Source organism: Anopheles moucheti, chromosome 2, assembly GCF_943734755.1.
Source record: "Anopheles moucheti chromosome 2, idAnoMoucSN_F20_07, whole genome shotgun sequence".
NCBI classification, from domain to species: domain Eukaryota; kingdom Metazoa; phylum Arthropoda; class Insecta; order Diptera; family Culicidae; genus Anopheles; species Anopheles moucheti.
Window position 1 is genome coordinate 80294855 of NC_069140.1, and position 16232 is coordinate 80311086.

Consider the following 16232-nt stretch of genomic DNA (forward strand, 5'->3'; position numbering starts at 1 on the left):
CAACAGGAACAATTTGATAATATACGTTCTGTATAGTCTGATGATAATTCATCCTCGCTGTGTTTTCAATGTGCAACAACTGGTGATGATGTTCTTTGCAACCTTGAATACCACATTCCTTGGCCGTGTAACAGTTGCTCATATTATGATTGTTAGATTTTAAACATGCTTGACACTGTTTGCTGTCTATAGCTACCTTGAGCCGCTCATCTGCTGGGATATTCTCAAAACGTTCACATCGATGCAATGCATGGGATCCATTGCAAAGTGGGCATGATTGTTGAGGGATACGCGGTTGAATGCTTCCTTGGTGTGAATTAGATGGTTTTACGAATGGTCGAGTGTTTCGCGGTTGCTGTCCTGAAGGTGTATTTCGAGGATATATAGGCCGTTTATAATTCAATTGTGGTGGACGTTGGTGATTCGATGGAACACTTACATTTTGAGGCTGGTTAAAATTTACCGATTGTCGTGGTCGTTCTGCGTTTTTAGGCAGCTTTCTAATCTTTTCAGCAATAGGAAGAAGCCATTGGCTGAAATGTAGCACGTTCGGTACTTCGTAGGCTTTCTCAATATGTTCTTTGTATTCTATCCATTTCAATTGCTTGCTTGTAGATAACTTGAAGGCTAATTCATCTACTAAACGATGATCTTGTAAATATGCCTCCCATTTCATAGCCTTGAGGTTAGTAATCATGTCTTCTAATGCATCTGATAGCTCGGGAATCTTCATTTCATTATCGAGCTTCACTCTCAAGACTTCTTTTAACAAATCGTTGTACACTTGTTTTGGTCTTCCAAATTGTTCTTCTAGTTTCAAAATGATGGTTGGAACATTATCCGGATCAAGGAATAATCTCCGAACACATCGTTCCGCATCTCCTTTCAATGCATGCTGAAGACGGTTAAGATTCTCTAAATTGCTGAATTCTCCTTCCTTAGAGGTTTCTTCAAAGGTTCGTTTGAACTTGGACCAATCTTTGGGTTTTCCATCAAAATATGGCAATTTGCTAAGCGACATGCGCTTCATACTTGTTGCTGCGTTCAGACCACTTGCTTTCAAAGCTTCTACTAACGCTTGGATTGTTGAATCATTCTTGGACATCCGTGAATATTCAGCTCTATCGTCGTTACACTTCTCACACGTAAATGTTTCATCATATTTCGGTAATCGCAGTATCTTTGCACATGAAGCGTGATACCAGCGATCACATTCATCGCAGCGTACCATTTCATTGGGATCGTCAGCTTCGTAGCACAAACGACAATTTCCGTTTTCATTTTCCACGAAATATAGTTTCCTGTTCGCCATGGTTGAAAGTTAGTATACCTGCGCAATTGTTAATCAAAACGCAGATTCCTTTCCGATGAACAGGAATTAATCAATTATCTTCAATCGAAATGTTCTACGTCACGGATTCTTCGATAGAACGATTCTGTTTTCAAAACGATATCTTCTTTTCTCGGTTCGACGGTACGACGTCTTCTGATTTCTTCCTCTCTGGAGCCACCAAATGTTACACGCCGAGCTTCTTCGGCAGACCACGCGAAGGACTGATCCTTTTGCTGAAGACTCAGTGCGACGGTAACGGAGTTTTCCCGGTGAAGCAGAGGTGGTTATTCGTCCCGCTTACCAGACCTTCCCGCTAGTTGCTCCTTATCCAATGCTTGGGGAGCCTATTCAGACAGAAGGGGGTAAGGTGCCGAAAACCAGAGCTCTGATAAAAGAAACCTTCACTCTTCGCTGTTTCTACTTCAACCGATTAACGAAAACTGCTTTATTCAACAATTGCTCCCGCTTATATACCCATTTTAACAAAAAATCATAGCTTCCTTAAACTATTTTTCATGCGGCTTACAATATTACTTTTTCCTATGGATACTTCGATCCAAAAAATTCCAAATCGCAACAGGCGTAATTGAACAAAGAGCTAAATAGAACTATAAAACCATTACACTATCATCTGGATAGATTTTGTCGAGATGTCGAGATGGGTTGGGCCGAATCAAGATTCTATACCAAATTGTGAGAGTGTTGAACTTTCAATAGGAAAATAATTACTTACTTACTTACTTATTTACTTATCCGGCGCTAAAATCGTTTCGCGGTCTTGGTCGGCTGCAGAAGTCTTCTAAACTGTTCACGGTCGAGCACTTTCGTCTGCCATTCCATTATCTCGGTATTTCTCCTCTGTCCAAGTGGACGACCTTAAAGGACTTTACGGGCTGGGTCGTCCGGTGTCATTCTCATGACGTGACCATCTCACCGGAACTGTTCCACAGTGAGTTCGCCGTAGCTTCGGTATCTTCGAATGTGGCTAACAGGGTTCCGTCAGTTTTGGACAAAGTCTATGTCTCAGTGGCGTATGTGAGTACTGGAACTATATATGTAAGTTCTATATAGCGACAGATGTTTTGAGTAGAGAAGATTCCTCAGACTGTAGAAATACTGGTTACCAGCCAGCACCTTAGCGCGTATCTCTCAACATCAATGTTATTATCGGTGCTGACTTATGAGCCAAGATAGGTGAACTTTTGGATGCCCTATTTGTCGTCTATTTGCACATCACCCACCATCAACCTGGTTTTAGCCTCCTTAATCTCCAACCCGAGGTTTTCGGTCGCCAGCTCAATCCTTTGGTAAGCACGTGCTACGTAGAAGATCCGTAAATCGATGATGTCTATGTCATCAGCGAGTTCCTGGATTTGGATTGACTTATAGAAGATGGTCCCTGAAGTTTCCATCTCCGAGGCGCTGATGGCTTTCTCTAGCGCTAGGTTGAATAGTAGACAAGCCCATCTCCTTGGTGACGACCCTGGTTGCTAGCAAAGGACCTTGAGAGTTCAGTCCATCCACCATAACCTGGCATGGCACGTTGGTCATTGTCATTCATACTAGTCTGGTAAGTTTGGCCGGGATTCCAAAAGAGCTTGATGTCGTATCCGGCTTTGAAGTCAATGAAGAGATAGAAGAAGTGTAACTGCTCCTTCGCCATCTTCTCCAAGATTTGCCGCATGGTAAGATCTGATCATTGGTTGATTTTCCGTTGCGAAATCCTCTCTGGTAGCGGTACCAACTACCTTTTCAACGAATGGGACAAGACGATCTTGTAGTACGAGGGGGGAATAAGGGGGGAATATAAGGAGAATATCTTGTAGGCGGTACTCAACACCGTAATACCACTGTAATTGCTGCACTCTAGCTTATCTCCAATCTTGTATTCTTGGGTAGATGATACCAAGATTCCAAACACAAGGCATCGATCCACTATCGCATACCTCAATAATAATTCGATGAATTTCGTTCACTAATAGTGCACCTGCATTTTTAATCAGCTCGGCTACTATTCTATCGGTGCTTGATGCCTTTTTATTCTTGAGTCGACGGATGGTAACATAATTAGTCTATCTCAATTGTGTCGATTACCACAATTAATATTTCTTCATTGAGGATACACCTCATAGTAGATGCTCTTGAGGTAGTTGCTCATAAATAATACAAATTCCAAATCTACTAATACGTTTGTAATTGAAACGAGTCACAAGGTTCAATAAATTGTTTCCGAGAGAATTTTTAATATTTCAGCCTATATGTAGCATCAAATGATGTGAGTCACTCTGAATTTATATTATTATGAATTATGCACTATTGAAGTGTAGGGAATGAATCACCCTGTGCTTTGTGAGGCGAAAGCTGGCAACACGGTTGTCAGTAGGTAGCTAGCGAGGATAGTTGAGGATAGTCTGTTTCGGGAACTGCGCGATGTTGGTTGCAATTACAATAAAGAAACTTGCATTTTTTAATACCCGTTCCTACAGAAATTTAAAATAGGAATTAAATAATATTCCCGAATTATTCCAAGTTCCAAAAGTTCCAAAAACCGCTTTTTATCGATACTGCGTATAAGAAGAATTGTGTATTATGGGAACTACCTATACTATTTATACGTACTATATTTATACAGAGTAAAACTCAGTGTTAAAACCATTTATAAGCATATCAGTTGAACATCATCTGCAACCTGTTGACTTCCCGTTACTCTTATTGAGATATTTTTTTTTAAAACCAGAAATTCGTTAGCATTTATCTTCAATACTTTGCAGGAAATACATCACATGTTGCTGTTTTATTCAATAAAGCACGAAAACGTTCAAACACAACGAAACATGTGAATAAATATTTATGCAAACTGCAACGGAATCAAGCATATCTTCTACATATTGCTTGAAAGTTCCTGCAACTGCTGTTGCACATGTGTTGCACCAGATGTAACATCTTTTTATGGGTAAAATTCTGTTTTATGGTAGCATTACTGTAATGTGTGAGCCGATGTATGCTAATGAAAAATTATCCCAATAGCAAATGCCTGTTTTTGCTTCCAGCCATCAAGCGAGTGCTAATTTGTCTTTAAAACAGCCAAGTACGATCGAGCATTCTCACGGCAAGCGCAGACAAAACACTTCCATCGTGTGCGGAATGCCATTGAACTTCGCGAAGATGTGAAATAGCATCATCGTTCACGGGCGTAATGGAGCTCAAACAGGCCGGATACCCCCAAGGGGAGCCGGGGCAGGATGGGGGTAGGTGGTTAGGGGACAACCAAACAAACAAACAAACTTACAAGCGAAACCCAAACCAGACGGTCGCGGCCAGCCTGCGCTGGTGTTAATAAAAACGGTAAACGAACGGGCTTAGAAAGAAACGCATCGCGTCTCGCGGCTGGTAATTATAGATGCAGCTTGAAAATATATGCATTTTGCAAAAAATAACAGAAAAATGTGCGTAATGCAACCGGTGGATTGCGCCCGTTCGTGACAATCGGGCTTCTTGCTGGTGGCTGGTTGTCGCCTTCCCATTCCATCGGCAGCGGCCCTCGGACGGAACGGTTGACAGTGAAATGGTTTGCCATTTGCCGGAGCGTAGGCGGTTCCAGGTTGGATAAACATCACAATCAACCGGTGTGTGCAATATGTGTGCTGCACTTTGCTGTGCAAATGCGATGCGCGCGGGGGTGCATTGTACCCGGGCAGCGCACTCCGTTTGTTGTCATAGTTTGTTGTCTTGTTTTCGCTGCGATACGGCGACCAGGAAGGAGTGATCGGTCGCTGTGCAAGAAAGTGTGTAGTCGTGGATTTGTACGTCCATTTTTACAACATCCCCAGTGTTGGTCATGCATGAGGATTTGTGGACAATTGATTGAGCCGGGCAATGCCCAATCCCTCTTGCAGCGACACTGCTCAGTAGCATGGGGGAGATGACTTTTTGAATATAATTTTATTAATTATAATTTTAAGACTATTTGGTAAAAATGTCGTGTTTTATTGGGGAAGGCTAATAATGCTCTAGTAAATTAATAACAAAACAATGTTGTAATGCTGGCAATTCCGAATGGAAATTGTGGGAATCCGTATGCAATCCACACAATACATAACTGTCATTTCAATGGCAAACCTCCAGAAACTAGACAGGTGGGGAAAAATCTGGAGTATTGCTGTTAGTTTGTAGATGTCCGACGTATTTCGGGTCATTACGGAGTTATTGGAGTTTTCTGGAATACCGAGTCAATACCAAACGCAACATTGAAGACGATATCGAAGTCAACTTAGGATTAGTCTAGAAGAATCGCATTCTTTTACTCAAGAATCGTCTTCAAACCCCAATTATTCAACGAAGAAAACGGATTGGATTCGCGAAGGCTTTCCAGAATACCCATAATTAATCACATCACTGACATGTCTTATCCGAATAATGATATTCATCATTGTTTTGATCCTTCTTTTTAATTACTGGCACTACAACCTCAAAAGATATTCTTCTTGGCGTAACGACCAAGGTCATACAGGGTCAAAACACATTGCTGCGTAAATAAAGTTGAAATTATTTAATTGTCACACGTCTACCAGCAAAAGATATATTTTAGAAACTCTCTGGATGAAGTCAGTTTATACGTTTTGGGTAGCTTTCCAAATCAACCGCAACGAACTTTTCACTGTTTTAATGTCTCAACGACAAAAAGGCCGCTGTTGTATCCTTCATCGGTGCAACCGAAGAAATATCATCCAATAATTTAATTTAGCTAAATTAAACGCTATTTTTTGTTTATCTGCGTTCAAGATCGTTGCAGCAATTGTAAAATTGCTAATATATAGCTTTTACTGAACTTTTATCAAATCCCAACACTCAGAATCGAAAACTGTAATATCAGAAAAGCAAACGGTAATTTACGTTCAATCGCCTTAATCATAAAGATGATTCAGGGTAGTATGTTGCCTGTCTATTAGGTAACCCTGTAAAATTGGTATTACAATGATTTTAAAAAAATAATTGCTCACGGATGACATTTTATTCCTCCCTTTCTTCTCTTACAATGGTGAAAACTTTGTCTCAGTAGGGTGCATCTAATGTAATGCTTAACATATTCCTTTTACAGGCCAGCCAAAGCCTCCCTAAATGAAAATGCAACCCAGCACCATTTCGAAGCAACACATACAAGGGTTTCTGTTTGCTGCTCGATTGTTTTGCTTTCAAACGTTACGAGAAGCCTGTTGAGTTAGTTCTACCGAAAAAAAAGGAGTTTTAAGTTTCTCTACAGGTCCCTTTTCTCCAAATCTTCCGATTTGATCCCTTGCAGGTGTACTGTTGAACATGTGAAAAGGGGGAAAAAACAAGCAAAGTGCAAAAGGATCTAAAATGAAGGAAAAATCAGGGATCAAATTAGATAGAGCGAATGAAACAAAATAGCAACAGATCGAAAACGAAGTGTGCAAAGAGAATAAAGAATAAAGCTGCGTAGAAAGAGGGGACCTGATTTATATTCAACGCACCACAGCGAAACAAAGAAGACAAACAAGGCCCAGCAGACAAACGCGCTAACAGGAAAGAATAACAGCACGAAGGGCAAAGGATCACGGGGAAGTAGGGAACGTCTCATACCGTCCTTCATTATCCTCTCCGACCCGTTTGTTTGATCGTTCACTTTCCACATCCTCGATATTTGAGTTCTCGCTGGCAACCTTAGCTCGACCTGAGGCCATAAATCGGTGATCACTAATACTACGGTTGACCTAAAATCCTGACAACATCCGAAACTTCTATTTAATAGTTCTGGCATGTGAAAAGGAGTCATGCTTGTTGCGAAGAGTAAGGCCAGCTCTACTCTTCTAAAACAAAAGTTGTAAAATCCCAAGCAAGTGGAACTTGTTTTTTCCAGCTTTGAAAGATTCCAACTGAACTAAACAGTTCGAACGAATTCAACCGAAATCATCGTCAATCAATCGATACAACCGAAGGGCACGAAGGGCCAACCGAGCGAACCCAGGAAAGCAATCAAAACGCAACGGCATAAATTTGAGAATTAAAGTTTTCAACGAGAATCTTGGAAGCAATGGATCCTTTTCCGACCCTTGGGTGAATTAAAAGGCCACAAGATATAATTACACGATCGAAACCTTTTTTCGAAGGTGAAGGTAAAGGATCCGGTCGACTGGTAGGGATCGTTCGTTATGCACGCTTCAACAACAACAAAAAAACGAGGGTAAGAAACAAGGACGATCGGGTCAGTTTTGGGACCCGTACGGGAGTGTTTTGTTTACTGCGCCCCTCCTGCACGTGTCCTGCATGTGTCCAACGTATCCGAGATTGATGATGATTAATGTTACGTCACTTGCCAACATACACGGGGTGCTTTTAATAAGACGGTGGTTTCGGTTCAGTTTGTCTCCGTTGCACTTTCGACAAAAAAAAACCGGAAACAATTTGAAGTACCATAGATGAAAACGGTGAGTTAAAAAAATACAATTAAATATGATGGTGTTAAAAACCGGTATAAAAGAAATTAAAGAAATTGAAATATTACAATAATTTAATTTTAGGGGTTGTAATATATAGTAAAAGCTTTTAAGTTTTTTTTTAATTTAATTTATATAACGACGGCAATGACGTATTTTCAAACAAAAAAAACTTTTAAGTATTAATTATTAATTTATGCTGAACATAATGCAAAACGCTGTCAATTTTTTAATTGTTTCTGCTACGATATACAATCCAGAAAAAATGAAATCTTGATCGATCAAGTTTTAATTTGATTTTATTGAAAGACATATAAATAAGAATAAAACTTAGTTTTAACCATTCTATTGCCATGGTTTACGTTTGGACTCGTGTCATGACGTTAGGTTTCATACACTGACAGCTGAGGTTCTAATCTCATTTGGAGCGGGTTTCAATACAGAAGGATTTTAAGTAAGGAAGAATATAAACAGAAAAGAGGGTAGATTTTACGACATTTTGGTTATCAAATTTGCTTAAGGACCATATAAATTATATGTTTGTGTATTTATTTCTTAAGGTTGCGTTAGTTACGGAGGGGTCAACGTTGCAAGCAGATGAATCTTAATTAACTGAAAATTAATTTTTCCTTCTTAATTTTGTTTTTTGAAGAATTAAAATTAGGTGACAACTTTATCGAGAAAATATTATAAAATACATCATCTGGCAACTCATGGCAATATGAAGTGATATACTGAATATTCGTAGGATTCCGACAATTAATTGCGGAAATAAATTACTTTGTATCGCATTGGGTGATTGCATGATCATCATCACATCAGCAATAAAGATCCTCTATTCATGCTGGTGCTGATCACTGCCAACCTAGCAGAACGATTCTTGCCGCGTCCCGTGCACCACCTCACGCTTCTTTCCGATTTTTAATAGTTCTCAGGTCAGCTGAGTATTGACCGCTCCCAGCCAACGAGCGCGAGCATTGGTTGATAATGGTAAATAAATAAACCGGACACGTCATAACAACAGCCGCATCCTGCTTTACTACATCCTCAATCCCGCTGCCGCGTGCAATGTTGGCCCTCTCACACAGTTGCCGTCCGAGGCTTCTGAGGTCTTTCCCGTACTTTGCCCGCTGGCATAGAGGCTGAATTCAATTAACAATTTAAATTATACATTATCGAGTGACACAAACCCATCGACATCGACGCCTACCGGCACGGGTTGTTTGCCGGGGGCATGTAGAACGTAACTCCTGTCACGCGTCACTCGACGCGGGTTTTACAAATGCGCGACATGTTGTGAACATTACCGGTGGAATGCTAAAGTTTGGGCTACGCCGCCCCGGTGGATCACTGTGCATGGGTGGAAAACCCGCTAACGATCGGTTTCAGAAATGGCCATTTCTTAAAGTGGTAGAATTCTTTAGAACCTCGCACAGCGCGCCGGACTTATGTGTCGGAAAGGGTCGAAAAGAACGCTTACCATCTTCACTTTTACGATCCGATCTCGCACGGGTGTGTTGGAGGTAGCGTGGCCACATCCGCGATCGGGCCCACGGTGGGTTTGGTATAGTCTAATGAACCAATAAGAATGCTGACCGTGGAAAGTCCAGCCGCACGGTGCGAGGTCTGTGGACGCGAATATGCCGGACGATCGGATTACGCGTAGAATGCGTGAATGTGTTTTTATTCGTAAAATTCTTCGAAACGCCGCTGACCAGAATCGTAAACGGACCGGAACGTGTGGTGCGTACAGGTTACGGAGCGAAATTTTTATGAGCCAACGAAGAATTAACTAGTGTTAAACTTCTTTTTCAAATAAATCCGTAACTTACGGGTAGAAGAATAAAATGAAGTTTTTGAAATAGTGATCAGTGAAGCAGTTATCAAACCAGTTAAGAATGAAGTCTTTTAAGGTTATCATCTTTAGTAAGAAGCTGTTAGTATTCTAATTGTCAAGTTCCAATTAACGTTTAAGCATTCTAATTTGTATATTTTAAGTATTTATTATTTAGTATTCAACGCCTCTATAACAAACGAATATTTTTGTGTATTATGAAACAATGGATAAGAAATATTCATATGAATCTTCATTGAAGAGCTATTCATGTCATGAATTAACTATCAAAATATTTATAAATTCTCACAGGTTCCGTCTTCAGAGATTCATCATACTCTGAGGATTCATTCTCTGAGGAAATTCATTATATTTATAATCATTCAAAATGCATCGTAGATAGGGATTCATAAACCTTTCAAGATTTACAAATCCTTGATAACTCATATATTCTTGAGGACTCATAAATCTGTAAGGAGTCTAGGAGTCTATAAGGAGAATGGATTCTAGAACATTAATTATTTAAGAAGAATGGTGTGCCAGATATTGCTCATATTGTATATTATTTATTGAGCTTAAAGATTCATTATGATTCTTGAATCTGAATCAGATTTACTCAACCCTACAGGCGATTTTACAACAGCAGTTTTCAATGTGTGAAAACATCGTTATAAACACGTACAATCCCTTGTTCTCAGCTTGAACTTACGATTTTTTCAATATGTATTTCAAGTGCAGTAATAGAACTACTAACCCTGTTTCAAAACAAACCAGTAAAATGCCTTAAACTCACCTTGAAGTATAGCTTCATCTAAATATAATGAGAATATTTCGATAAAATTCAACAAACTCCCTTTCGATTGTATGATGTAATCGAAATCGATGAATTTATTCAATTGAGTGCTTATTGTCCTACAATCACTTTAAAAAAATTGATATTTCTCTCTCTCTCTCCTTCTCTCTTTGTTTATTTCTCACCATCCAGTCTATTTAATTATCCACTCGTAGAACCACGTCTTTAGACTAACCAATTTGTGCTTTAATTGTAGCGACCAATAAGCCAGCAGGAGTTCCAATGCTTGTGCTTTCATTGGCGTTCCGGCTCGTCAGTTTCCGCCGGGCTCCGCAGGTCGATGGAGTTCCTGTGCGCGCGCGCGCGCGCCTACCTAGCCAAGCGCCATAATTAAACGAGCGAAAGGCCTAATCCAGACCGGGGCCTGATTTACGGCCAAACCGCACAGCCAAACCGACACGGAATCGGTACAAAACATGTGTACGGTCAGGCGTGTTTTGCATACCCGGCCAAGCGCAAATATGCTCGCGCAATCGTTTCCGCAGTGACGGTACGGCGGTATTTCTGGTACCGTTTTAGTTTTGTGTTTTTTTTTTCGTTGTTGTTGTTGTTCCTCTACTTCCCTCTTGATCGATGCTGACAGTTTTGTCGTGTGGGCTGGTGCCACGCGTTTTCCTCTCTAAGTCGCGATTAGTCCGGTGTTTCTGGAATGTGAATGTGGGTGTGTGGGAGGGGTGGGACGAACCTTTCTAAGCGGAAGTTCTCCTGCCCAAAAAGGCACAGTTAGGAAGTGTATGTGTGACACCGATTAAAGTTCCTTTCTAATATTGCAGTGTGGTTAAAAAAAACTAATAAGTAAAATTATAGATAAATAGAAAAATAATATTCAATATTTCAGGAAAACTTAAATGCAAGTACTGAGAAATCTTATAAACCAATAAATATTAGAAAAAAGTAGCAAAAAAACAACAATACTCAAAATATAAAAGAACAACATGAAAGCGAAAAGAAACAAAAGAAACATAAAATCGACAAACTGCAATGAACATACCGAACGTGTTTATATAACCAGTCTAAATGTGTAAAAATGAAACCAACCTTAAAAAAAACATGCACCTTTAATGAAGTTTGCCAGCAGCGACATATGAAAGTGAGAGTGACAAATCGCTTATGACAGCATAATGGCATAATTGGGAATTTCCTCTTACTCTGCTTGCTCCTCTTCTGTACTTCTTTTAACCCTCATAATCTCCCCAGTGCGATGATGACATTTGCAATCTTGATCTCACACACGCACACACACACACACTCCGATTGATACAAATCTTACGCGTGAAACCAAATTGACAGGAAGCATTACCTCACACACATTCCCTAGGGTAATTTTCTAGCTTTTTCCCCGCAAGGGGCTATTCAAAGGGTTCGTCGCTTAAGCGCACATAAATCGAGTGCAGTCTAAAGAGGAGAAAAACAGCATGGGCGCTTGCGATTATGTTTAAACACAAAACAATGATCACAAACAAAGTGTTGGTTAAGGTGCGGTAAACGTGTCCATTAAACAAAAAAAAAATCCCGGGCGCTTGAGAGTTGACGCGTCGAAGCTATTTTTTGAGCCGTTTTTTTTTGTTTTCTTAAAGAGCTACAAATAAAATGCCTCAGTGTGAACTGCCGGCTGCTGTGAACCACCTTCTCCATCGTCTCCGCATCATCGCCGGCGATCGTCGTGATCGTTCACTGTTTGTGTGACCTTTACCAAGGTGCTTTCATAACGTTTTTCCAGTCCCCGACCGTAGTAATGGTTGATATTGTAGGTTTTTTTTTGTTGTTGTTGTTGTATATGTCCATTACCAGCAGATGAACAAATTTTGATGGGCTGTGGCCGATGCCATGGGAATTTGCATCGTGTGTATTAGCATGCTGGGTGCTGTGCGAATGGGACGGGAATGTAGGAGTGTGCTCGTCGGGAGTGTGTCAGTAAACACATCTTCCCTTGGCAAACCAGTCAATAAACGGCACACGGCGGACAAAGAGAATCGTTCTGAGTGCGCGCGGTCGTACAGCACGGCGGTAAACGGATGCGAAATGTTGAACCGTGCGAACGATGATGAAGCTCAGCTGATCGTTTGCCAAGTAAGACACACCAGCAGATCCGGGTTCGGGTCCGCATTGGACGATCTGTTCCGCGTGTACGCTCCGCGTTACGCAGACATTGTCTTGGATCATAAATCCTCCCCACGCAATCTTCTGCGTGTCCAGCTGGTCGGAACGATAGAACCGTGGAAGTATATGGGGGCCATACGGAAGGTAATTAGACTGATTGGAATCTAAACCAAATGAGTGTGTTTTAAGCACTGAAATAATTTTTATTTCTATTGAATCACTAATTGATTGTTAGTTATTCTTTGAGACATTGTTTTTGTTGAATTCTGTCAAAATTTAATTCTGACCTATTTGGTTTAAAAATCGTATAAATGTAAACAATCAAACACGAGCAATGCTTTTACGCACTGGAACAGAAACGAATAAGTGATGCGAATCGGTGATGCAGGATTTATGACTATTTGGGCGGTTAGTAACATAGTTGATTATGTATTAAGCCTTTTAGAAACGTTCAAATATTGGAATTCGTAGTGCGAATTCATCAATTGGGGTTTTATGGGTTCTAATCTCGGTCTACGAAAACCTCACAGTTAGAGGTACTGATTATTATAGTTAGCGGACAAAACCAAGATCTCAGACTTTTTTCAATTGATCACCTACAAATTAACCTTATTAACTCGATGGTGAATACGTTGCGTTCGAAGTGATAAGTTTATTGAATTAATATATATTTAATTAATTTTATTTATTCAAACACTTTTAATAGCTATCAAAGCCTACATAACAATTACAAATATTTACCCAGAAAATAACATCATGAAACAAAAACGTAAACGTAAACTGTTGCAGGTAAATAAAATAAGGAAATAAATAACATTATTATATCGTCAAACTACGCTTTGCAAAAGGTTCAAAGTTTGACAGAAGTCGACATTCTTTCCTAACGACTGCTATATATGTTTTAATAATTTTGATCAGACGATCGCCGGGCCCAAACGATCTCCTGAGTCGTGCCTGAAACGTAAATAAATCTAAAATAGTAAAAAGAGCCATAAATAAGGTTATGTAAAACCAAACACATAATCGTCAAAAGATTGCTGGTCCCATAACATATGAACTGATCAATTCCAAAACTCCTGACAATACTGTCAATGCAAATTACTGAGAGATTAATTGTCAGTCCCTTTGCAGTATGGAATTAAGTCTACTGTTGTGTGTTATGAATCTTTTGAAAAGAATCATTTATATGAATCCTTAGTGAAGAATCATTCAAATCAGGAGTCGACTCCTTAGAAGATTCATTAATCCTCAGCGCAGTGGCGGATCTAGCCCCTTGTTATAACCAATTAACAGATGATTCAGATTCATTTATTCATTAGTAAGATTCATTCTGATACATGAATCGGAATCAGATTTACCTAACACTAATTCACTCTTATAAAGATGTGTAGCAACATGCTGTACGTGATGTTTCTTATCGTTTGTCGTATACGACAGTTTCGAGAGCACTTCCTCCTATGGTTTCAAATTAGATTTTAATTTTTTTCAGGAATTCATATGCACTAACCATTATATCCGATCTAATACGATCATCATATACGATCATTATCTAATTTACCGGCTTTTACAGTTCTATTTTGTTCTGAATCTGAATAGCTATTACCACGCATGGAATCCCCAATATATCGGCCATGCCGTCATAAATAATTGGTTTACATTCCGAATACGATGCACCGTCCAAGTGGATGCTTTCGTATGTCACTGGTCGGCACTTCCGATTTCGAAACGTGCAAATGAGGCCCATTGTTGAACCATTTTCTGCTTAACACACGCCACCAATGTGTGTAACACAACGCGGAAAACCCGTTGCCATCGCTGCGTTACTCTTTTGTGTCGATCATGGCATGAGGATCGCGGAACAAGGACGGGGCGGTAGGAAGTGCGAGTGGGTGGAAAAGCCCCCTGCCCGTCCCATTACAATGTAATTTAGTGTTGGGCTTAACGGTGACGAGAAGCCGGAACCATCCGTACGTTCGGTAACAAACACATGACCCACTTCCGGAACGTCCGGAGCCAACACCGTGGGGGGACGGGAGCAACTCATCACACGTACCCTGGTGCAGCATGGTGGTTCACTTCCTACCGCATGTGCGAGGTGCGGAAAAGTGGAAACAAAAGAAAATGCCACCCACTAACTAACTGGCAGTGAAAGTGGTGAAAAATGTATGATTGATTGTGAATGTGGTCAAGCGGTTCCGATGGCTGCATCGCACACTGTACCAACCTAATTGGGTGTGTACGGCAGTAGCTTTATTTAGACAGAACGCTCGCGTAACGTTAGAATGGAAAATTGGACTGTTGTCGACGGCTTTTGTTGCTTCTGTTTTGGGGTATTTGTAACAGTCTTTTTTGTGAATTGTTTGACGAACAACAAGCGAACGCGTCATCAAATTGAATTAAGCTGTTTGTTGTTCACTTGAAACATGTTGTTCTCATGTACAATATATTGTGAACACATTTTTACACAGTGCATTCTTTTATTCTTGGAATGATGTTTTTCTCAATAAGTTTTAAAAAAAGAAATAACTGGAATAAATAGTTTTCTATTGAAATTTAGAATAATTTGATCATTTATGATTTCTTTTTAAATGTCTTTTCCTATCTTTTATCGTTTGTTGTTGTTTTATTGATACAAAGTATTGTTGTAAAGTTTTTCGATAATAAAACTCGATGAATGTTATCCTGTTCATAAACCTTAAACATGTATTTTAATGAATCTTAGTGATAATTAATAATAATTTAAATTTAATTTAATTTAAATGTAAGCTTTTAAAAAATTAAATCGTATAATAGTTTCTTTTTATATTAAAAATGAATTTATAGCATATGCTATAAAAATATATAAAAAAAAATATTCACATTGCCGAAACCCGGGATTGAACCGGGGACCTTTAGATCTTCAGTCTAACGCTCTCCCAACTGAGCTATTTCGGCTGGTTGAAAGATTGCCGTCTGTAGCAGATCGGCTTATCGGGTACCATTGCTCTGTAAGCATAGTCTTATCATGGTTTTTTCGTTATTTGAAGCTTGCTACTTACTGCATTTTTTACATTTTTTGTAGCTTATCATTTTAATTGCATTGAAGGGAAAATATGGTTAGTCGCTGTATTCATTACTTATAGATCGTAGGGAGTAGTTGTACGCTTATCTCTTCATTACACATTTTAATATGCATTGAAATTGATTACTCTACTCCGTTGATAGAACACTTATATTCACTGTTGCTGAAACCATTCTATTTTTATAAGAAAGTTCATTTTCAAACATTTAATATTTTCTTAATAGACCATAGTCTTTTATCGGCTTCCTACTTGAGAAATATCCTTGTTTTTGTCTACTTATCAAATGGTCTCAAATGAGCTTCACTAATGAGGTTCACTTAGAAGCTTGTAGTTGTTCATAAAAATTAACCTAAATACAGTGAACATTCTAATGCAATGCAATCTGAACCTAACGGTTGCTATTCTATATTGATAAAGTCTAACCACTCGGAGGATACTGCATTCCGCGTGGAAAAGGTTCTACTTTTACCCAACCACCAGCATAAATGTGTTTTATTAACCGTTACGAAAGCAAAGCGACAATCACCCATCACCGATATTGTTTTAAACACAGAATTGTTTCACAACCGCGTGTCCCTTTCACGGTAACCCCGCC

General features: G+C 39.6%; 1 non-coding gene across 1 annotated transcript; it reads right to left on the bottom strand.

Moving 5' to 3' along the window:
* Window positions 1-15436: 15436 nt before the first annotated feature.
* Window positions 15437-15509, bottom strand: Trnaf-gaa (transfer RNA phenylalanine (anticodon GAA)). The gene has a single exon. It is a non-coding gene; the product is annotated as a tRNA-Phe (tRNA).
* Window positions 15510-16232: the final 723 nt, after the last annotated feature.